Source organism: Bos indicus, chromosome 15, assembly GCF_029378745.1.
Source record: "Bos indicus isolate NIAB-ARS_2022 breed Sahiwal x Tharparkar chromosome 15, NIAB-ARS_B.indTharparkar_mat_pri_1.0, whole genome shotgun sequence".
NCBI classification, from domain to species: domain Eukaryota; kingdom Metazoa; phylum Chordata; class Mammalia; order Artiodactyla; family Bovidae; genus Bos; species Bos indicus.
The window spans coordinates 20,434,674-20,457,652 of record NC_091774.1 but is presented as its reverse complement, the minus strand read 5'-3'; the positions used below and the strand labels follow the sequence as shown (position 1 = coordinate 20,457,652).

Here is a 22,979-nt window from a genome sequence, read left to right as displayed (position 1 = left end):
ACACCACACACAAAAATCAACTCAAAATGGATTAACGATTTAAATGGAAGGCCAGAAGCTATAAAGCTCTTAGAGGAAAATATAGGGAGTGTACACTCTTTAACATACATCACAGCAAGGTCCTCTTTGACCCATCTCCTAAAGTAATGTTACTTCTTTATTTGCATCTCTTTTTGACCACTGGTACACAATCTTGTCTTTTCTGAGTAGAATATACTGGTTGTACACTTCCTAAAGATTTGCAAATTTGATTTTCCTGTTATCCCTATATGAAAAGGACATTTTACTGAGTTATAGGACTCAGTATTGTGTTCTATTTCATATTATCATTATTTGACTCAATGTTATAGCTATTTCCCTAAAAAAGTAATGATTCTTTTTCTTTTGGCCTTTAATGTTACAAAGAAGCTATCTGACTCCAGTCTGTTTTTTAAAAGAATTTTTCCTATTCTTTTATGGACAACGTGGAGTGCTGGATTTGTTGGATAATGTTTTCAGTTCAGTCATTCAGAAGTCTGAATAGGGTAGCGAGGGAATGGGAGTCACATGTGGATCAAAAACGAGGGAAATCTATACATTTGTCTCTGAAGTTATGCTTCCACTTTTTTGCTGAAATTGTTGTACCAGAGGCCAGATTTTTACATTTGGTATTTTGTTCATCCTTCTTCTAACTCCAAGGATACAGGGTGGGTACAACTTTCTCTGGGATCTTCCTGAGGGATTTTGCCCTCCGAATTGAGAGAGTGACTTGTCATCATGCAGGACTGTCCCTCTACAATGTTCCCAATTACTTCTAATTTGGTAATGTGTTTTGATGTATCAGGAGGAAATGGCTAGGGAGATAAAATTTTGGATGAGAGAAAGCTTGGAGCCAGTATCATGGGCCACTGGTTCAACAGATGCTGGAGTGAGGGCCAGCACAAACGTGCCTCCACGAGGAGTGGTCTCCATCTCTCTCATGGTCTTTCCTACCCTGTCAGAGCGGGATCAAGGGTCCTGCCTCCTTCCCCATTTCGGAAAGTACTTCTTCAGGTCAAAACACATCTGCTGTGAAGCATCTGGGTGGCGGCAAGCTGAGTTGCTGCAGATTTTCTTCTGTCTTCAGGGCTTGCCTTCCCTGCCTGCCCCAGCCTCTGAATCTGTGGTCCATCCGTTGTCACTCTCTCCTCTTGCCTTCATCACTCATTATTAGAGATTGCTGGTGAAACTTGTCAAGATTTGCTTTACTCTCTTCCTGTAACCCTGCATTTACAGGTGGGAAAGCTGAATTGATTTTTAGTGACATCTTCTGATCCTGTTTATCCCCTACTTTATAGGTCAGATAATCTTCCTTGTTTGTTGACAACATACCTTACTTTCAGTACTGAGGAATTGTTTCCTATAACTTTTATGATTTTGTCTGTGTCTGAGAAGAGATTTGAAGCTAGTTGTTCCACTGTTACCTTACCTAGGATTTAAAAGATTAAGAAGAATTTTTGCATAAATTGTGGTTTATCTCCTTAAGAATCAGAAAGATTTCTTTGCAAATTCTTCTCAGCATGTAGCTTAGCTCATTCATTTTTTCTTTTTTCTGGATAGCCAACCTATAAAGAGATAGCTAGATCTCTTCATTTTTTAAAAAGATTAAAAATTTTTTTTTAAAATTTTGTATTGAAGTATAATCAATTAGCAATGTTGTAATAGCTTCAGGTGGACAGCAAAGGAACTCAGCCATACATATACATGTATCCATTCTCCCCCAAACTCCTCTCCCATCCAGGCTGCCACATGACATTTAGCAGAATTCCATGTGCTATACAGTAGGTCCTTGTTGGTTATCCATTTTAAATATAGCAAAGTTTCATTCATTTTCAATAGATTTATATTAGCTTTCTTTATACTTGCCCCCCCACCCCCCACAATTTGGAAGTATTTTATTTTTAATAGTAACTATTTTATTGGTAAGTATATGATTTCAGTGGCAACAATACATTCACTTGAACAGGAGACAATAGGCAAGTCAAAGAATAAATGCTTACTAATCATTGTAAAATCTGTGGCCTTTAAGACATTCACGTAGAAATCCAAATCACTCAGAGGTCAAATCTTAAACAAGACACATTCTCATATTAGTTTGCATAAAATAGGTCCAACAGTACCTGCAGTCTGTAGAATTCTGTAGATTTTCACCTTCTGACCAAATATGATTTATTGGCACATAACTATAGCTTTAAAAAATTATTTATTTATTTATATGGCTGTGCTGGGTCTTTGTTGCTGGATTCTTCAATGCTGTGAGTGAGATTTCTCTAGTTGCAGTGAGTGAGGACTATTCTCTGGTTGTGGTGTGCAGGCTTTGCATTGCAGTGGCTTCTTGTCACAGATCACAGACTCTAGATAGCAGGCTCAGTAGCTGTGGCACAGGAGCTCAGTTGCCCTACGGCAGGTGGGATCTTAGTTCCCTGATCAGGGATCAAACCCGTGTCCCCTGCATTGAAAGGTGGATTCTTAACCACTGGACTACCAGGGAAGCCCCAGCTATAGCTTTGAAAGAAACCTGATGGATTATTGCTGAGGATTTTGTCTCCTTCCAAAGCAGTGAGATCAGATCAGATCAGATCAGTCGCTCAGTCGTGTCCGACTCTTTGTGACCCCATGAATCGAAGCATGCCAGGCCTCCCTGTCCATCACCAACTCCCAGAGTTCACTCTGACTCACGTCCATCGAGTCAGAGATGCCATCCAGCCATCTCATCCTCTGCCGTCCCCTTCTCCTCCTGCCCCAAATCCCTCCCAGCATCAGAGTCTTTTCCAATGAGTCAACTCTTCCCATGAGGTGGCCAAAGCTGAGGACTTTCAGCTTTAGTATCATTCCTTCCAAAGAACACCCAGGGCTGATCTCCTTCAGAATGGACTGGTTGGATCTCCTTGCAGTCCAAGGGACTCTCAAGAGTCTTCTCCAACACCACAGTTCAAAAGCATCAATTCTTTGGCACTCAGCCTTCTTCACAGTCCAAATCTCACATCCATACATGACCACAGGAAAAACCATAGCCTTGACCAGACGAACCTTTGTTGGCAAAGTAATGTCTCTGCTTTTGAATATGCTATCTAGGTTGGTCATAACTTTCCTTCCAAGGAGTAAGCATCTTTTAATTTCATGGTTGCAGTCACCATCTGTAGTGATTTTGGAGCCCAGAAAAATAAAGTCTGACACTGTTTTCACTGTTTCCCCATCTATTTCCCATGAAGTGATGGGACCGGATGCCATGATCTTCGTTTTCCGAATGTTGAGCTTTAAGCCAACTTTTTCATTCTCCACTTTCACTTTCATCAAGAGGCTTTTTAGTTCCTCTTCACTTTCTACCATAAAGGTGATGTCATCTGCATATCTGAGGTTATTGATGTTTCTCCCAGCAATCTTGATTCCAGCTTGTGTTTCTTCCAGTCCAGCATTTCTCATGATGTAATCTGCATATAAGTTAAATAAACAGGGTGACAATATAAAGCCTTGACGAACTCCTTTTCCTATTTGGAACCAGTCTGTTGTTCCATGTCCAGTTCTAACTGTTGCTTCCTGACCTGCATACACATTTCTCAAGAGGCAGACCAGGTGTTCTGGTATTCCCATCTCTTTCAGAATTTTCCAGTTTATTGTGATCCATACAGTCCAAGGCTTTGGCATAGTCAATAAAGCAGAAATAGATGTTTTCTGGAACTCTCTTGCTTTTCCCATGATCCAGCAGATGTTGGCAATTTGATCTCTGGTTCCTCTGCCTTTTCTAAAACCAGCTTGAACATCTGGAAGTTCACGGTTCACATATTGCTGAAGCCTGGCTTGGAGAATTTTAAGCATTACTTTACTAGCGTGTGAGATGAGTGCAATTGTGTGGTAGTTTGAGCCTTCTTTGGCATTGCCTTTCTTTGGGATTGGAATGAAAACTGATCTTTTCCAGTTCTGTGGCCACTGCTGAGTTTTCCAAATTTGCTGGCATATTGAGTGCAGCACTTTCACAGCATCATCTTTCAGGATTTGGAATAGCTCAACTGGCATTCCATCACCTCCACTAGCTTTGTTCGTAGTGATGCTTTCTAAGAGCCACTTGACTTCACATTCCAGGATGTCTGGCTCTAGGTCAGTGATCACACCATCGTCATTATCTGGGTTGTGAAGATCTTTTTTGTACAGTTCTTCTGTGTATTCTTGCCATCTCTTCTTAATATCTTCTGCTTCTGTTAGGTCCATACCATTTCTGTCCTTTATCGAGCTCATCTTTGCATGAAATGTTCCTTTGGTATCTCTGATTTTCTTGAAGAGATCCCTAGTCTTTCCCATTCTGTTGTTTTCCTCTATTTCTTTGCATTGATCGCTGAAGAAGGCTTTCTTATCTCTTCTTGCTATTCTTTGGAACTCTGCATTCAGATGTTTATATCTTTCCTTTTCTCCTTTGCTTTTCGCTTCTCTTCTCTTCTTCCAAAGCAGTCACTCTTTTACAAATATTTGATTTTGGATCATTTGAGCTTTTTGCAATCACAATGTCACCTTTTTGGATGTCATAAAAATGTTAAGAGTCTCTGCAAATTTGCAAATATTTTAATATTTGAATTTTGAATTGTAGAATCCACTGATGGTCTAGAACTCATGACAATACCATCAACGTGTTCAACAACACAATAAGCTACACAGTCATACTGAACAGTATAGCCAACAACTTGAAAGGTTTTTTCCAGCAGGTCATGAAGCAGAGTTCTAGGTAGACTCTGCCATCACTGGCTGTAAGTCTGTTCTAAAGTACAATCAATTTTTAGAGTAGTTGCAGGGTTTCTAAAAGAAACATCTAAAACATGTCTCAAAACATACATGGATGATACTTGGTTTCAAAGAAGCCCAGGTGGTCCTTTCTCATGAGCCCCATCCTCCATGATGTTCTAACCATGACAGCCCTGAAGAGGTGAGGTACATGTCTAGAGGAAAGGAGGATTGCAATGAGTAGGCTTGCTGGCAATCATGCTTCCCTTGGGCTGCCTAGGGTGGCTGATGGACGGCAGAGCCATCAATAACGTGCTTGATCTCACTCCTTTCCACACTCTCAGGGTTCCAGGCTGCATGACCTACTGACAGACACAATTTGCTCTGTTAATTATCTCTGGAAAAATTTTATTTATCTGTGGCCTTGAGAATGCCATTGGGTATGTTTCCCTATCCATCAGGTAATGAATATCCAAAAAGGGAAACAAATCTTAAATATAATTGGGAAGATAAATCTACTGCAAATAATGTGTGTGTGCTTACTCACTCAGTTGCGTCTGACTCTTTGCAACCCCCTGGACTGTAGCCCACCAGGCTCCTCTGTCCATGGGGATTCTCCAGGCAAGAATACTGGAGTGGGTTGCCAATCCTTTCTGCAGGGGATCTTCCCGACCCAGGAATTGAACTGGGGTCTCCTGAATTGCAGTCAGATTCTTTACCAACTGAGCTACAAGGGAAGCCCTCAAAACAGAACAAATATAAAAAATTTTTGGATTATCTTTGCTGCTGTACATGACTAGCATAGATGATGAGTTGGATCTAACAATGTTGATTTACTTGTGCATTATTCTATAATTCTACCTCCATTTCTTAAGTACATTCCTTACTGAAATGGTTTCATGTACTGGCAGTCACATTTCAATGCTTTCAACACAGCACCTTGGCTGTCTTTATGAATGTTATTTTTTAACTATTCCTACCAAATGAGATTTAGATTTTGAATGCTATTATATTTACATTATTTTAACATTTTCTTTTCTGTAAAATGTATGCATTCTAGCTTATTATGTAAGGAATTAAGAATGGGGTCCTAGCTTAGAACATTTCTATTTCTTTCTGACATTTAGTAAGCTGTTACAGAACACTGATGAGGATGACTTACTGTCTTCAAGTTACATCAGCTATTTAGTGAATTGAATGAGAATACATTAAGCTTATTTTTAGAATGTTCCTTCTTATAAATGTATCATGTACGTCATAGAGACAGCAGCCCCGCTAATGTGGGAAGTCAGATATCACTCCCTTTATGGGGTCAGGTTTAATTGAAACTTAAGAAAGGGAAGTAGGGGACCACTAAAGAAAACTCCAAGTGATTCAAGTAGCGGTATTTATAAACCTCTGAGTCAGTAATGATTCAGCACTGAAGCCCCGTGCTAAGGACACTGCTTGGCTAAAGAGACAGTGGGGTAAAATCAAAGCTAGGATTACGTGTGGTTCTTATTTGTGGATCTGTGGCATCACAAGTGGGCAAGAGCATTTGGCATGAGATCCTGTTCACTCCAGGTTCATCTTGTCATTCTGCACAAACTTGAGAAGTAAATTTAAACACTTCCTCCCAACTGCTTTTTAAAAAAAATAGGACAAACAGAAAAAATAATATCTTTTTGAAGTTTATTTGAAAGTAAAATTTGAAGTCTAATTAGATTAAAAAATACTACCAGCATTTCTTAGATACTTTATACCAGATACATCACAACTGTGTTGTTTGTCTTACGATACCCATTTTACAAATGATGAAGCCCTGGCTTAGAGATATTAAAAACTTGCTGAAAGTAACAATGTAGCTCATAAAAAATTTTTAGTCAAGATTCAAACTCAGATACTGCCCTCAGACAGACCAAATTTCCCAACAGCAGGCTGTCTCCAGTGGAGGAAAGAAGTGAAGTACCATGTCAAATGAGCTGAATTTCTAAACTCAACCTGGGTTAAAAGTAAACTTCTTAAAATTTGAACCACTGAATGAGGGAAAGAACCTCAGAAATCATTTTGAAATTTAGGAAAATAAGAGCATGGTGTAAATGAAGACAATACCTCTCTATCATTGGTTTGATATTGTTAAAATTTTAATCTTCAATTTTAACTTTTTTCTTTTAAATTTTAAGGTAGATTCAGGGCAACTTTGCCATATTTGTGATGATTACTATGGATGTATCTGGGCCAAAGAATTGGTGCTTTTAAACTGTGGTGTTGAAGATTCTTGAGAGTCCCTTGGACAGCAAGATCAAACCAGTTAGTCCTAAAGGAAATCAACCTTAAACATTCATTGGAAGGACTGATGCTGAAGCCGAAGCTCCAATACTTTGGCCAACTGATGTGAAGAGATGACTCATTGGAAAAAACCCTGATACTGGGAAAGATTGAGGTCAGGAGGAGAAGGGGATGACAGAAGATGAGGTGGTTGGATGGCATTGCCGACTCGATGGACATGATCTTGGGCAAACTCTGGGAGATGGTGAGGGATAGGGAGGCCTGGTGTGTTGTAGTCCATGGGGTCATGAAAAGTTGGACATGACTTGACGACTGAACAGCGACAACGCCAGTATTTGAGAATTTTTCTTTTAGAGTGACACTGGATTGTGATGTTTCCCCAGCAGCATATGTGGGAGACCAAGCTTGTGACATCAATTGACAGTGTGGGAACAGATCCACCAGGCTTAGCAATGCTTGCCAATGCAGTGTGTTCTTCTAGTCTTCCAGGACAGGACTCTGTACCATGTAGTCCCCATCCCTCCAGGGGAAATCTGGTTCCTTGAATGACTGGACCATTCCATTGCTGGTCAAGACGTGTTTGCAGATTGAGAGGTAGTGGTAGAAATATATCTGTGCAGCATGGATAGTCCTTAGAAATACAGAGAAGGGGGGACCTCCCTGGTAGTCCAGTGATTAAGGCTCTAATCTTCCACTGCAGGGAGCATGGGTTTGATCCCTGGTTGGGGAACTAAGATCCTGCATGTGGCACACGATGGCCACACACATTGAAAATGTGTAGGGAGGAAGCCATGGAAAACAGGGGTCCCCACATATTTGAATTCACAGAGTTATACATCTTACATCTATCATAAATTATTTGAGGGGGCGTTCATAGGGTTGGCAACATTTATTTTTCAAGTAAGATTATTAATGATAAACTCTGCCATCTGCTATCATTTCATAAGTTAAAGTCTAAACTATAAAGAGGAAGGACATATTAAATAGTATCAGAATAAAGAGCAATTGTCTAAATAGAATTGATTTAGCTTTACTAAAGCTCACTATCTAGAAACTAAGTCATGGGTCAGCACTGCCTATGGATCATTGTCCCTGAATATGGAGCATTTGGAAGCCACACGTGAGTCCTACAGCTCTGGCACATTCACCAGATCTCAGAAGAGTATTGGGGAAAAAAGAGCCCTAATTAAGAAGACGCTTGTTCCTTGGAAGAAAAGCTCTGATAAACCTAGACATTATATTAAAAAGCAGAAACATCACATTGTTGATAAATCTCTTTATAGTCAAAGCTCCAGTAATCATGTATGGATGTGAGAGTTGGACCATAAAGAAGGCTGAGCACCAAAGAATTGATGCTTTCAAACTGTGGTGCTGGAGAAGACTCTTGAGAGTCCCTTGGACAACAAGGAGATCAAACCAGCCAATCCTAAAGAAACTCAATTCTGAATATTCATTAGAAGGACTGAGGCTGAAGTTGAAGCTGCAATACTTTGGCCACCTCATGGGAAGAGCCGACTCATTGGAAAAGATCCTGATGCTGGGAAAGATTGAAGGCAGGAGGAGAAGAAAGAGGCAGAGGATGAGATGATTAGATAGCATCACCGACTCAATGGACATGAATTGGAGCAAACTCCAGGATAAAGTGGAGCCTGGTGTGCTGCAGTCCATGGGGTCACAAAAAATAGTCACACATAACTTAGTGACTGAAAATGACCAAATAAAGAAATCCAGGACAGGGCCTTGTACATCTGTGTACTCAAAACATGTTTGTTGTGGAAACTGAAGAGGGATGAATGCTTTCTAAGTGCCAGGAGTTAATCTAGGGAGTGGCTGGCAGAGGACAGAGAGAACTCCCCATCTCCCTTCAAGACGCTCCCACCGGGGTCAAGCGTTAGTAGTGGGGCTGCAGTGTGAGACTCAGAGGGTCCTGGCAGAAGCCTGGGGTGGAAGGAGGGCCTGAGTTCGTGCTGCACCAGCAGGGCCAGAGCATTTCCTCGGAGGGGCCCCAGGGACTCTGTTCTGCTCTCTCTCTGGTGGGCCCTGTGATGGTCCTGGCTGGGTTCCCTTTGGCCCAAGGGAGTCAGCACAGTGTGGTAAAGGGACCACCAGCTTTCAAAACAAGTAGACTGGTTGGAATCTTTATAAGTAAATTTAATATCTCCAGCCCTTCTTCTATGATTAACTGAACCTCAGGGTCTCAAACTATAAAGTCACCTGCACTAAACACAGCAATATGAATATAAAAGTGATATAATAAATGTAATCATTAAAACAACCCACTATAGAGTTAAGGTTTATGTATAATTTCTTAAGAAGATGATCTTAAGAAGATGTTTCTTAAGAAGAAATATCCTAATGATGTTTGTTTCACATATCTAGCTTTTTAGATATTTGGTACACAGAGATTCGTGACTGTTCTATCCTTTTCGTAAATGGAGTCTACGTTTGGTAAACTTCCTCTTGTCCTGATTAATGCTTTTAGTTAATTCATTAATTTTTGGCTGCGCTGGGTCTTTGTTGCTGCTCATGGGCTTTTCTGTAGTTGCAGTGAGAGGGGGTTACTCTTCCGTTGCAGCACAGGATCTAGAACGCCGGCTTCAGTACTTGCAGTTCTAGGGCTTAGCTGCTGTGTGGCGTGTAGAATCTTCCCGGATGGACCAGGGAATCAAACCCATGTCCCCTGCATTAACAGGTGTCTTCTTAACCACTAGACCACCAGGGAAGTCTCTGATTAATGCTTTTAATCTTAACTGCTGCTTTGCTAGTTATAATTGTATGCTGCTTTTTCTGCTTAACTTTTCTTAAAAAAAAAAAAAAAAGTATTTTCCTGATACCTGTTTGCCTATTTATTTATTTCCTACATTAAAACAAATATGCCTGTGGCGGATTCATTTCAATATATAGCAGAACCAATACAATATTGTAAAGTTTAAAAATAAAATTAAAAAAAAAAGAAAGAAAATGAGAAGTGAAGTGAAGACGCTCAGTCGTGCCCGACTCTTTGCGACCCCATGGACTGTAGCCCACCAGGCTTCTCCATCTGTAGGATTGTCCAGGCAAGAATACTGGAGTGGGTTGCCATTTCCTTCTCCAGAGGATCTTCCCGACCCAGGGATCGAACCCGGGTCTCCTGCATTGTAGGCAGATGCTTTACCGTCTGAGAGACATCCACTTAAAAAAAAAAAAAAAATTCAATCTGACAATCTTTGTCTTTGAAAGATGCATCCAATCTATTTACATTTAATTGAAAACAGATGTCTTTGATTTTCTTTCTTTCATTTTACCTCATGCATATTATTTATATTATGCTGTCCCCCCCGCCCTTAATTTTGGTGGGTTGATCCAAGTACAATTAGTTGTCTACATTTTCCTTACTGAATTTAGAGTTTCTATCACATTTCCCCACTCTTCTAGGCATTACTCTCCCATTTCGTTTACTTCTATTGAACCACTTCTTTCTCTGCTGTCAATATGAAAATAAGATACCGACCATATCTCTCCATAGACATGTTCATTTCCTTGCTGTCCTCTTTCACCTTTGTAAAACTTTTACTTCCCTACTCAGTTGAAACCTTAAGAAAACTTCCACTTCCCTTCTCTACTTGTTCCTTCCTCCCTTTCCGAGGACTTGAGATCATTTAGTATTCTTAGACATTTTTAGGTTTTCCCCTGTAGGATGTTCTCTTTATATGATCATTGTTTGGCACTAATGTTACAGATTCCCTGGCATTCTATCATTTTCAATTTATATTTAAGTATATGTATGTCTGCTTCCCTGGTGGCTCAGCTGGTAAAGAATCCACCTGTGATGCAGGAGACCCCAGTTCAATTCCTGGGTTGGGAAGATCCCTTGGAGGAGGGATAGGCTACCCACTCCAGTATTCTTGGGATTCCCTGGTGGCTCAGCTGGTAAAGAATCCACATGCAATGCGGGAGACCTGGGTTAGATCCCTGGGTTGGGAAGATTCCCTGGAGGAGGGAACGGCTAGCCTCTCCAGTATTCTGGCTTGGAGAATCCCCATGGACTATACAGTCTATGGGGTCACAAAGAGTCAGATATGACTGAGAGACTTTCACTTCACTATATGTATATCTAAGTGGAAAATTTAAAAGCTGAGACATTACTTTGCCAACAAAGGTCCATCTAGTCAAGGCTATGGTTTTTCCAGTGGTCATGTATGGATGTGAGATTTGGACTGTGAAGAAAGCTGAGTGCCGAAGAATTGATGCTTTTGAACTGTGGTGTTGGAGAAGACTCTTGAGAGTCCCTTGGACTGCAAGGAGATCCAACCAGTCCATTCTGAAGGCGATCAGCCCTGGGATTTCTTTGGAGGGAATGATGCTAAAGCTGAAACTCCAGTACTTTGGCCACCTCATGCGAAGAGCTGACTCATTGGAAAAGACTCTGATGCTGGGAGGGATTGGGGGCAGGAGGAGAAGGGGACGACAGAGGATGAGATGGCTGGATAGCATCACTGACTCGATGGACATGAGTCTGAGTGAACTCCAGGAGTTGGTGATGGACAGGGAGGCCTGGCCTGCTGTGATTCATGGGGTCGCAAAGAGTCGGACATGACTGAGCAACTGAACTGAACTGAACTGAAGTGGAAAATTGTATACAAATGCACCTGCAGAGAGACAGAGATGCATTCTCATGCTATTTCCTCCCCTTCTTGTGCCCTACTGGGAACTCTGTTGTGATCGTCCCGTTGCCTTAGGGTCCTTCCTAAAGCATTGCTGTAGTGGAAGATGTACATGATGTCACATATTTGCCCACACCCTCTCTCACCCTGGCAGGGGGCTGTCTCAATGGAGAGTAGGTTTTGGGGTTGGCGTCCTCTTCCCTCAGTGCTCTATGGGGGTAATTCTGTTTTCTTCTGTCCAGTGCCTCAGTCCTATTCGTGTTGGCCCTTTCCTTTGTATGTGATGCAGTTTTTATGTGTGACAGCCTATACATTTTCTTTATGCTTGAATTTAGGAATTCTGCCTGGATATACCCAGCTGGGTTTAAAAAAATTTTTTTTCCTCATTAATTATGTCTGGAACTCAATGAGCACTTTAAATTTGTAGACTTGAGCCTTTCCTCAAACAAGGGGAAATTTCTTCTATTATTTCCCTAATTAATGCACTCCTACATCTGTTCCCTTTCCCTCCCTTGGAACTTTCATTATTCACATGTTGAGTCTCTGCATCTGTCCTGCAAGCCCTTTTTAAAAATTTCTCTTATGGTTTCCATTTCTTTGTGTTTTTACTTTCTGTGTTGAGAAATGTATTGCTTAATCATACAGGCCTGAATTCAATCCCCAACAGAAAACAACAGCTCCTTTAGTTCCTCTGTAGAATTTGTAAAGTTATAAAAAAACGAAAACAAACAAACAAAAAAACACAACTCTTTGAATTCCAGAGTCTCTTTTTTTTTCTCTTCATATATTAGAACCGAATTTTTGAGTACCATTGTTATTGTTCTGTTTTAAATCTCAGAAATTAAAGCATCCTTATTCTCCAGCAGTTCTGGTTTATGAGGGGCTGCCAGTTTTAGGCATTCTGCTGTTTCTCTCTGGTTGCTGGGTCCTGTAGGTGCTATTGTTATTTTCTTTCTCCTATGAGTGGCTCCATTCACCCCTGAGATATTAGCAATAAGTTGAGGGGGCTCTTGAAAGATGGTAAAGCCAGGTGAAGGCAGTAATCTGTGTTATATGGACCTGGAGATGGACCTCCTGGAAAGCAGTCAGTCAGTCCTTGCTCACGGAGGTTCTCCTGGACTGCTCTGCTCCAGGCAGTGACTCAGGCATTCAGGTACCTTCTATTTAATAGGCCTTTAATCATTTGGTACTTTTCCATGATCTTCTGCAGGATCTAGTAATTATAGTAAATTGCATACATTTTAGAAAGCCTACTAAAACAGAGCAGGATAAGGAGTATGTGTGAATATATTGGAAATACGTATAGGGGCATAAGTGCACTTAAATAGAGATGATCAGAGTGGACTTTGTTAGGAAGGTAACATTTGTGAAGAACATCAAAGAGTGTTTATGCAGGAGAATAAGTGAAGCAAGAGCATCCTAGGGGAACAGCCAGTGCAAAGGCACTAAAGTGAGAGCAAGTCTGGAGCACTTAGGGAGCAGCTGGTATGGATGGAGTGTAGTGGTAGTGGGATGAATACAGAGGAGCCTATGAAGAGATCAGGTTAGAGAGGTAATGGAGGGCCTGAGGTTACTACAATAATCCAATAAGAGTTGGTGATGGCTGGCTCTGTGGAGGTAGCACTGGGGGTTGTGGAGGGGAGTGTAATATAAAGCACTCAGATTTTAGATATGATTTGGAGGTAAAGCCAAAAGGATTTCTGGATTGATCTGAGAGATAAAGAAAGGGATTAAGGATGTTATTTAAATAACATTTATATAGCACTTACTATGCCTAGGCATTTGACAAATACTAACTCTTTTAATTCTCTTACCAACCTTAAGGGATGTAATTATCTCATTTATAAGATTAGTAAGCTGAAGCACAGAGACCTTAACTCAAGTAATTTGCCCAAGGCCACACAGATAGTGTCATACTAGGGTTTGAACAAGCAAGCTCCAGAGTCTAGATCTTAACCATCATTACTTGGCCCTTCTTGTGGGAATTGTGACAATTCCTGAGAATGTCAATTCCAAGTAAACCTTGAGGCACTAGGGAAATCATGACAGTGTGAATCTCTTCATCTGCTGGGTCCATGAAAGATTTAGGCCAAAATTGCATTTATCACCTGACTTCCAGGGGTCCCCACCGTGTGGGGTGTGGTAGGCCACAGTGGCATTTTGGGTTCTTAGGAATGGGTCTCACCTTAGAGCCAGTCTTCAGTAACCCCAGAAAAGTTTGGGTATTTCCATTTCCATAGTGCACAGTCACACTGATAAGTAAGTTACCACCTTCCCTTTGGGGAAGACTAGAAGGAAGATTTGTGGTACTTGGGGCACTCAGTCCTTTCTTAAAGGGATCTATGACATTTCACTAAGACCTCTCAGGAAAAGAAAGAAAAGCTCTTACTTTACAGAAATTAGATGTAAAATCTGAGATTTGGGGGCTTGAGCAAGTCCCAAATGGATGGATGTTTCTGACTGACACGGGAAACATTATGGGTGATCCAAATCTGATAGTGCCAAAGAGATCATGAGTTCTGTTTGGGGAATATTAATTCTGAGATGCTTTTTAGACAGTCAAATAGAGTAGATGGTTTAATGGATGAGAGAAGATTTCAGAGGAGAGATCCAGCATGGAAGTACCACTCTGGTAGTCATTAATATAGAGAGGGTTTATAACACCATGAGGTCTCAAGAGAGAGTGTGGAGAAATAAGAGGTCCAAGAACCAAGCATTGGGCTTGGAGAAGAGGATAAAGCAGCAAGAGAGGTGACCAGTGCATAGCCATGAATTCTAAGTGAAGAAAATATTTCCAAGAAATTGAATGTTATCAGCTCTGTGAAATGTTGCTGATATGCCAAGTGGGATAAGGACTGATCACTGACCATCGGACTCAGCAACATGGAGATCACTGATGAGCTTGGAAAGCAGTTTGGGGAGTGGTGGTGGCAAAAGCCTAATTAGAGTATAGTAACAAAATTAAACAAAGAAATAGTGAATAGTCAAGTATCTCAAGAAGTCTTGCTGAAAAGGAGAACAGAGAAATGAGCAGTAGCTGAAGGGGGAAGTACAGTCCAGAGAGGGCATTTTTATAAGATGATAAGGATAAAACTATGTATATGTGTTGGAAATGATCCAACCAATAGACAAGGAAAAATTGATGATACAGGACAGAGGAGGGAACATTCCCAGAGTGATGTGTCTGAATAGGCCAAAGGCGGTTTAATTACAGATGTCAATTAAAGCATAAGCTCATAGCCACAGAGATTCACTCTAATTCCCCACTCTTTTGCTTCTGTTTTCCCCCTGCTAGATCTTCATTGCCACATCTTAGTAAAAGTCATGTGTCCTTGTGAACCACTGTGCAGAGGAACCTCCACTCTTAGTCTTAAGTTTACATCAATGCAGACACATTTATACTTGAAACTTCACAGTATGCAGTCTGAGAATGCCACTTACCATGACTCTAGGCATGAGGAAGTGGGTAGGAGGGGACAGCACTGGATTTTAAGACCTAGAGAATATTTGGTTCCATTTCTCACAGCACATTGCTCATGTCCTCTACCTTCGTACACATTTATCTTGTCCCTGAAAATGCACCAATGTTTCACTGGGAGGGACTACAGTTTCTATCTTCCATTTAAAGCATCACTATGGAGCCTTTGGCCAGCTGTCCCTTGATCTTCACTGTAGGCATCTGCTTTTTAGTACCCTTGATGCTTATTCATTTTCTGTTTTTTTTTTTTTTTTCTGTCAGATTATCTATTTATCTACTTTAAATACTACATTGTTAGCAATTGTTTAATCCTCTAGTTATTCCATTTAGAAATCAAGACCCTGCCAGCTTAGCTTTTAGCTTAAGAAAATTAAAAAATGGAAATCTTTAAACACAAGTAATTACAAAACCTAATTCTGTTTTTCTTTTTTTTTTTCAAAGCAAACATTTCTTTTTTCAGTATTTTCTGTAATATCATGAAAAAGTAGATTCCTGGTGGACATAAAGTTGAAATATTCCAACTGTGGCATGATAGTGCAATTGTCTGAGGCTTTATGAAAAAGAAAGAATATTGACTCTGAAAAATTATTTCCCACTGGCTCTTCTTTGCTGTTATTCTGATTATTCAATCTCCTTGTGAGTCTAATTCTTAATTTAGCAGCTTCTAAATTCAAAGCACAGTATATTTTGTGCATAAGGCTGAAGCCACTGAGGGAGGTAGCACTAACCAAGGATCAATGGAGGGAAATTAGGATGCTGTCATACAGGTCCCCTGTGCTTGCTGTCTGCTTGCCCTGGGCAGAGAGGCTGAGAGTATTATTAATAGTTAGCATAAGAAGCTATTGTTGGAACCAGAATTTTGGTTTAATCAGATGTTTTCATAGGTAGGTTTATTTATTTTTAGTTTTTGGTAGGTAGTTTTCATTTCACCAATTTCTTGTATGATTAGATAAAATTCTTAACTTCCTGGATCTCAACAATTTGTTTTGTAAAATGTGGGTAAAACTGATCTTGATGGACTAGTGTGAAGATTTAGTGAGATATTATATAAACACGGCAGAGATAAAATAGCTGCTGTCACCACCACCGCCACCACCACCATCATTGGCATCCTCATCTTTCAACCATCAGCTCATGGATGCTGTCCTCTGTGAAGGCCTCCTTGACTCTAGGCAGCATTAGATACTCCCTTTCATGTATCCTTTAGGCATTTTATACACCCAGCACTCATTGCATTATATTGTCTTTGTTCCTTTTCATGTCAGTTCTCTATGGGGCTGAGCCACTTATAGATGGTAACTTGGTCTTATTAATCACTAGTTCTCTAGTATCTAGCATCTAACATGCCAAAGAATGTTCAAACTACCACACAATCGCATTCATCTCACACGCTAGCAAAGCAATGCTCAAAATTCTTCAAGCCAGGCTTCAACAGTATATGAACCAAGAACTTCCAGATTTCAAGCTGGATTGAGAAAAGGCAGAGGAGCCAGAGATCAAATTGCCAACATCTGTTGGATCACAGAAAAAGCAAGAGAATTCCAGAAAAACATCTACTTCTGCTTCATTGACTATACTAAAACCTTTGACTATGTGGATCACAACAAACTCTGGAAAATTCTTAGAGATGGGAATACCAGACCACCTGACCTGCCTCCTGAGAAACCCATATGCAGATTAAGAAGCAACAGTTAGAACTGGACATGGAACAACAGACTGGTTCTAAATTGGGGAAAGAGTATGTCAAGACTGTATATTGTCACTCTGCTCATTTAACTTATATGCAATGTATACCATGCGACATGCAGGGCTGGATTAAGCACAAGCTGGAATCAGGATTACTGGGAGAAATATCAGTAACCTCAGATATACAGATAACACCACCTTTATGGCAGAAAGTGAAGAGGAACTGAAGAGCCTCTAGATGAAGGTGAAAGAGGAGAGTGAAAAAACTGGCTTCAAACTCAACATTCAAAAAATGAAGATCACGGCACCCGGTCCCATAACATCATGGCAAACATATGGGGAAACAGTGGAAACAGTGACAGACTTTATTTTCTTGGGCTCCAAAATCACTGCAGATGGTGACTGCAGCCATGGAATTAAAAGATGTTTGCTCCTTGGAAGAAAAGCTATTGACCAACCTAGAAAACATATTAAAAATCAGAGACATTACTTTGCCAACAAAGATCTGTATAGTCAAAGCTATGGTTCTTCCTGTAGTCATGTATGGTTGTGAGAGCTGGACCATAAAGAAGGCTGAGCACCAAAGAATTGATATTTTTGAACTGTGATGCTGGAGAAGACATTTGAGAGTCCCTTGGACAGCAAGGAGATCAAACCAGTTGATCCTAAAGGAAATCAACAATGAATATTCATTGGAAGGACTGATGCTGAAGCTGAAGCTCCAATACTTTGGCCACCTGATGTGAAGAGTTGACTCATTGGAAAAGACCCTGATGCTAGGAAATATTGAAGGCAGGAGGAGAAGGGGATGACAGAGGATGAAAGGGTTGGATGGCATCACCGACTCGATGGACGTGAGTTTGAGTAAGCTCTGGGAAATGGTGATGGACAGGGAAGCCTGGTGTGTTGCAGTCCATGGGGTCACAAAGAGTCAGACACGGCTGACCGACTGAACAACACTGGACTTGTCACCTAAGATTGGCTCATTAAGTGTATACTGAATGGCTTCAGAAATAAAAAAACTTTTACTTGGGCATAAAGTTGGCATTCACCATATATCTGAAAAAGTAAGATGAAAATGATAGACCCAAATCTGGGAGACTGAATATAAGTGTAACAGTTATAAATATGGAGATTTAATAGGATTATATCATTTTGTAAACTCTACATGCAATTATAGTAAATTGGGACTGATTTAAACATCAGCATACAAGGTAAATTTATGCTCATTTATAGCACTTGAAATATTAATTTGTTATTTTATGTAATTTCAAAAATAGTAGTTTTTTTTTTTTTAGATGGCTTTTGGATCAAGAATGCAAACCCTAATCATAGTATTATCTGTCTGAGAGACTGCAACTGATTTAAACTTTCTTGCTTCGTCACAAGGTTTTTTGTTGTTGTTGTTGCTATTGTTTTTTTATAAAAAGGAGTCTGCCTGACTTTCATTATGTTTAGAGTCATCATTCAGGGGTTTCCATCTCTGCAAAATCTGAGGCAAGTATGCAAAGAACTATTTTGAATCTGTTTCCTTATAGCACTCTCTGGTCACTCTCAACAAATTTTCATCTCCTTCTCACCCCTTGAAGGCTGAAAGCTGATACCAGGAGCTGGGGGTGGGAGGATCATTCAGCTGATATTTCAGTAATTTCTGTTGTTTTGGGAGAATTAACTGGAAATATCTAAATGGTTAGAAGGTTTGACACATATTCCTTGCTTTTGTTACAGAAACTCAGGTACATGGGATGCCTGGGCTCAAATTTGCTTGGATAGCATTTTAAAAGGAATCAGAGATAGTCTTGAGCTTTGGATACCCAAGTACAGTGTGACTTGGGAGGCCATCACTAGTAGAAAGAACATGGGCTTTGGCGTCAAAGAGGTCTGCCAACATAAACTCAGTTCTGCTACTGTTAGTATTCATTGTCTAAGCTTTGATTTCCTGATCTTGTATCTAGGGGTGTGTGTGTGTGTGCACTCAGTTGCCTCTCTTTGTGACCCCATGGACTCTAGTCCACCAGGCTTCCCTGTCCATGGAATTTTCCAGGCAAGAATACTGGAGTTGGTTGCCATTTTCCTCTCCAGGGCTCTTCCTGAATGAAGGATGGAACCCACCTCTCACGCATGTTCTGCATTAGTAGGTGGATTCTTTACCAGCTGAGCCACCAGGGAAGTCCCTGTATCTAGGTAGTATAATATCTATGTGTGAGGACTTCTGGTGATAAATAAGTATGACAATATCCATAAAGTGTCTAGCATAGTTTCTGGCCCATTTATTGTTTAATTTCGGTATAAAAGGAAGAGGCTGGGGGGAAATTAAAGAAAGACAAAAAGGGAGCCTACAGATTGAAAGAGATTTAGAGTACATGTCAACTAATTGTAATATACGGAGTTTATTGGGGTCCCCATTTGAACTACTAGAAAATACATTGGAAAGTTTAAATGCTGAGTGGACATTCACTGATATTAAGGAGTTATTAATTTTTTAAGATGTGATAATGGTATATCCATGTTTCATAAAAATAAGTTACTAGCTTTTAGAGATACACATTGAAATATTTATGAATAAAACAAAAATTGTTTATAAACATTTCCATGATAAAGAGCTGTACCTATACACTGCTTTTTTTTTTTTTAATTCAAGCCTGTATATATAGATGCAAATAAAATTTTGCAAGCAAATAAAATATTCCTACACATATGCACTGGGGTAAATTAAATGCCAGGCAAAGTTCAGACACATTTGCTCTGTTTCTACTCTCACTGGCACTAATAGTTAACTGGGAAGAAGTAACATTGTGTTGTGATGTTTTGCTGTACATATTTTTGGTGCTTTTTGTATATTATGAGTGCTTCTTTTCTGACATTATGAAATAAATGCATTCAATTTTAGATATTATAATTCATATTTGAAATAAAAATTACCACTCAGTTCATTTCAGTTCAGTCACTCAGTCACATCCGACTCTTTGCGACCCCATGGACTGCAGCACGTCAGGCTTCTCTGTCCATCACCAACTCCCGGAGTTCACTCAAACTCATACCTATTGAGTTGGTGATACCATCCAACCATCTCATTCTCTGTCATCCCCTTCTTCTCCTACCTTCAATCTTTCCCAACATCAGGGTCTTTTCTAATGAGATGGTTCTTCAAAACAGGTGGCCAAAGTATTGGAGCTTGAGCATCAGTCCTTCCAATGAACATTCAGGACTGATCTCCTTTAGAATGGACTGGTTGGATCTCCCTGGAGTCCAAGGGACTCTCAAAAGTCTTCTCCAATACCACAGTTCAAAAGCATCAATTCTTCGGCGCTCAGCTTTCTTCACAGTCCAACTCTCACATCCATACATGACTACTGGAAAAACCATAGCCTTGACTAGATGGACCTTTGTTGACAAAGTAATGTCTCTGCTTTTTAACATGCTGTCTAGGTTGGTCATAGCTTTTCTTCCAAGGAGCAAGTGTCTTTTAATTTCATGGCTGCAGTCACCATCTGCAGTGATTTTGGAGCCCAGAAAAATGAAGTCAGCCACTGTTTCCACTGTTTCCCTATCTATTTGCCATGAAGTGATGGGACTGGATGCCATGATCTTAGTTTTCTGAATGTTGAGCTTTAAGCCAATTTTTTTACTCTCCTCTTTCACTTTCATCAAGAGGCTCTCCTTCTTCACTTTCTGCCAAAAGGGTGGTGTCATCTGCATATCTGAGGTTATTGATATTTCTCCTGGCAATCTAGCTTCCAGCTTGTGCCTCATCCAGCCCAGCGTTTCTCATGATGTACTCTGCATATAAGTTAAATAAGCAGGGTGACATTATACAGCCTTGACTGACTCCTTTCCCTATTTGCAACCAGTCTGTTTTTCCATGTCCAGTTCTAACTGTTGCTTTCTGACCTGCATACAGATTTCTCAAGAGGCAGGTCAGGTGGTCTGGTACTCCCATCTCTTTCAGAATTCTCCACAGTGGTAATTTCCCAGAAAAATTACCACTATTCCTCTCTTAATCCTCTAGATTTAATTTTAGACCATCCTGAGATTGCAAGGTGAGCTGTCAACAAATAAATACACCTTCAAAACTACTTGTCTGCGAAAGTCATGATCTTATTTCTTCTGTGTGATCAGAACAAAAGAAATAATGTGAATACTAAGTTTGATGTAAATCAAAACTCAAATACAGGAGTTTGTGTTCATCTGTGTATTATTCTCACAGACTGACTATAACAATGAGTTATACTCTTCAGGGAAAAACTGTCTAGCAGGAGAGGAACAGGCAAAAACAAGGTTTGACTCCTCTGTGAAATGATCTTACTAAGCTACTTCCCAAACGTCAAAGATAACTGATGTTGGAGTCACTCCTGCCTGCCCTCCTGTTAGCATTGACGACCACACGTAATATTTTAGAGAAGTCATGTCAATGTACGCTTTTCTCTTTGTTTCTGTGCTGATGTCAACTAACTCCTCATCAACATCAGTTTCATCTCTTTTTCTCCAGCTTCAGAGGAAGATGGTCTCTTTTTGAAAAAAAAATCTTTTTTTACGTTGTGGTAAAATACATATAATGTAAAACTTCCATTTTGACTAGTTTTGAACGTACAGCTCTATAGTGTTAAGTATATTCACAGAAGTCTTTCTTCATCTTGTAAAACTGAAATTTTATACTCATTAAACAACTCCTCATTTCCCGAGGGAATAGTTCAAACTTACTTTCCTGGCTTTCTTACCTCTTCCCCACCCATTACCACCAAGATCCTTTTTGTTTACTTCTCTGAGGTCTGCTAAGGGACTTCCTTTTGGTAGCATTTCACACTCCACGCCTGCCATAATAATAATGTTCTCCTGGCTCCACTCCTGCCCTACTGAACGTTCCTTCTTTAAACCACTGCTAAGTGTTGCTAAATGTTTCATTGCTAAACACTCTCTAAATGTTATTTGTTGCATTCTTTCTGCCCTTGGCTTTCTACACCCATTTCGGATAATCTCACTCACCCGCTGCAATGACTTCAATTTTGAAGTTTCCCACATCTGTACAAACCTCCATCCCTGGCCTCTTGCCTGAGCTTTAGGCTTAGCAAGACTCATTTTATTGTTACTCTGCATCAGGATCTCTTATAGCACTAAATTTTCAGAGCTGAAAAAGACAGGGACAAGCTGCTGCTGCTGCTGCAAAAGAAGCTTTGCTTATTATAATGATATCTTACTTAAAAAAAGTTATATTGTAAAACCATTCATTCTTTTCTTGGCTTCCGTGAGGCCACAGTATCTTTTTCAAACTATAGTTGCATCTCCTTCTCAACACCTAGAGCTGGTTCTTGGGTAACATCCTCTCTTCCAGTTACACCATCTCCTTGTTGTCCCAGCCAGTCCCAGAGCTTTAGAAACATTGCATGGGGGTGACTTTATCTACAGCTCTGACCTCTCCTTGGAACTGCAGCCATGTACATCCATTTGCCAAATTGTCATCTCCACTTGGATGTAATGGTTCTTTCACATTTAACATGGCCCCATAGAAATTCCCAGTTTTCTCTCTCTGACCTGCTCCTTTCTCAATAAACATTTCCAACATCCATCCACTGCACATGCTAATGTTCATCAGTGTTCTTTGATAACACTTTTCCTCTTGTTCCCCAGATTTAGTTCACCCATCAAGACCTTTTTTTGAAACTTATGTTTGGTGGCTCAGATGGTAAAATGTCTGCTTGCAAAGCGGGAGACCTGGGTTCAATCCCTGGGTTTGGGAAGATCCTCTGGAGAAGGAAATGGCAGCCCACTCCAGTACTCTTGCCTGGAAAATCCCATGGATGGTGGAGCCTGGTAGGCTACAGTCCAGGGGGTCACAAAGAGTCTGACACAACTGAGCAACTTCACTTTAACTTTTTAAAGACCTTTTTAACTCTACAAGCATGTCCCAGTTCCCTCTGCTTCTCTCCATCTCTATTGCCATCAACCTAGTCCACCCTGATCCCTCCCATGGGGATGACTACTATAGCTTTCCAATTTCCTTCTACTTCTGCTCTGGTCTACTTTCCACAAAGCAGCCTGTGACCACATAAAAATACATGCTAGACTATGTCACTTGTTTGCCTAAAAGCATGCAGTGACTCAGTTGTGTCCACATCTTTGCAATTCAGTGGACTGTAGCCCACCAGACTCCTCTGTTCATGAAATTCTCCAGGCAAGTC

The 22,979-nt window shown here is 40.4% G+C and overlaps 1 pseudogene; it reads right to left on the bottom strand.

The window, feature by feature from the left end:
• Positions 1 to 2,017: 2,017 nt before the first annotated feature.
• On the bottom strand, positions 2,018 to 21,822 carry LOC139176163 (mitochondrial inner membrane protease subunit 1-like; annotated as a pseudogene).
• Between the last annotated feature and the right edge of the window lie 1,157 nt (positions 21,823 to 22,979).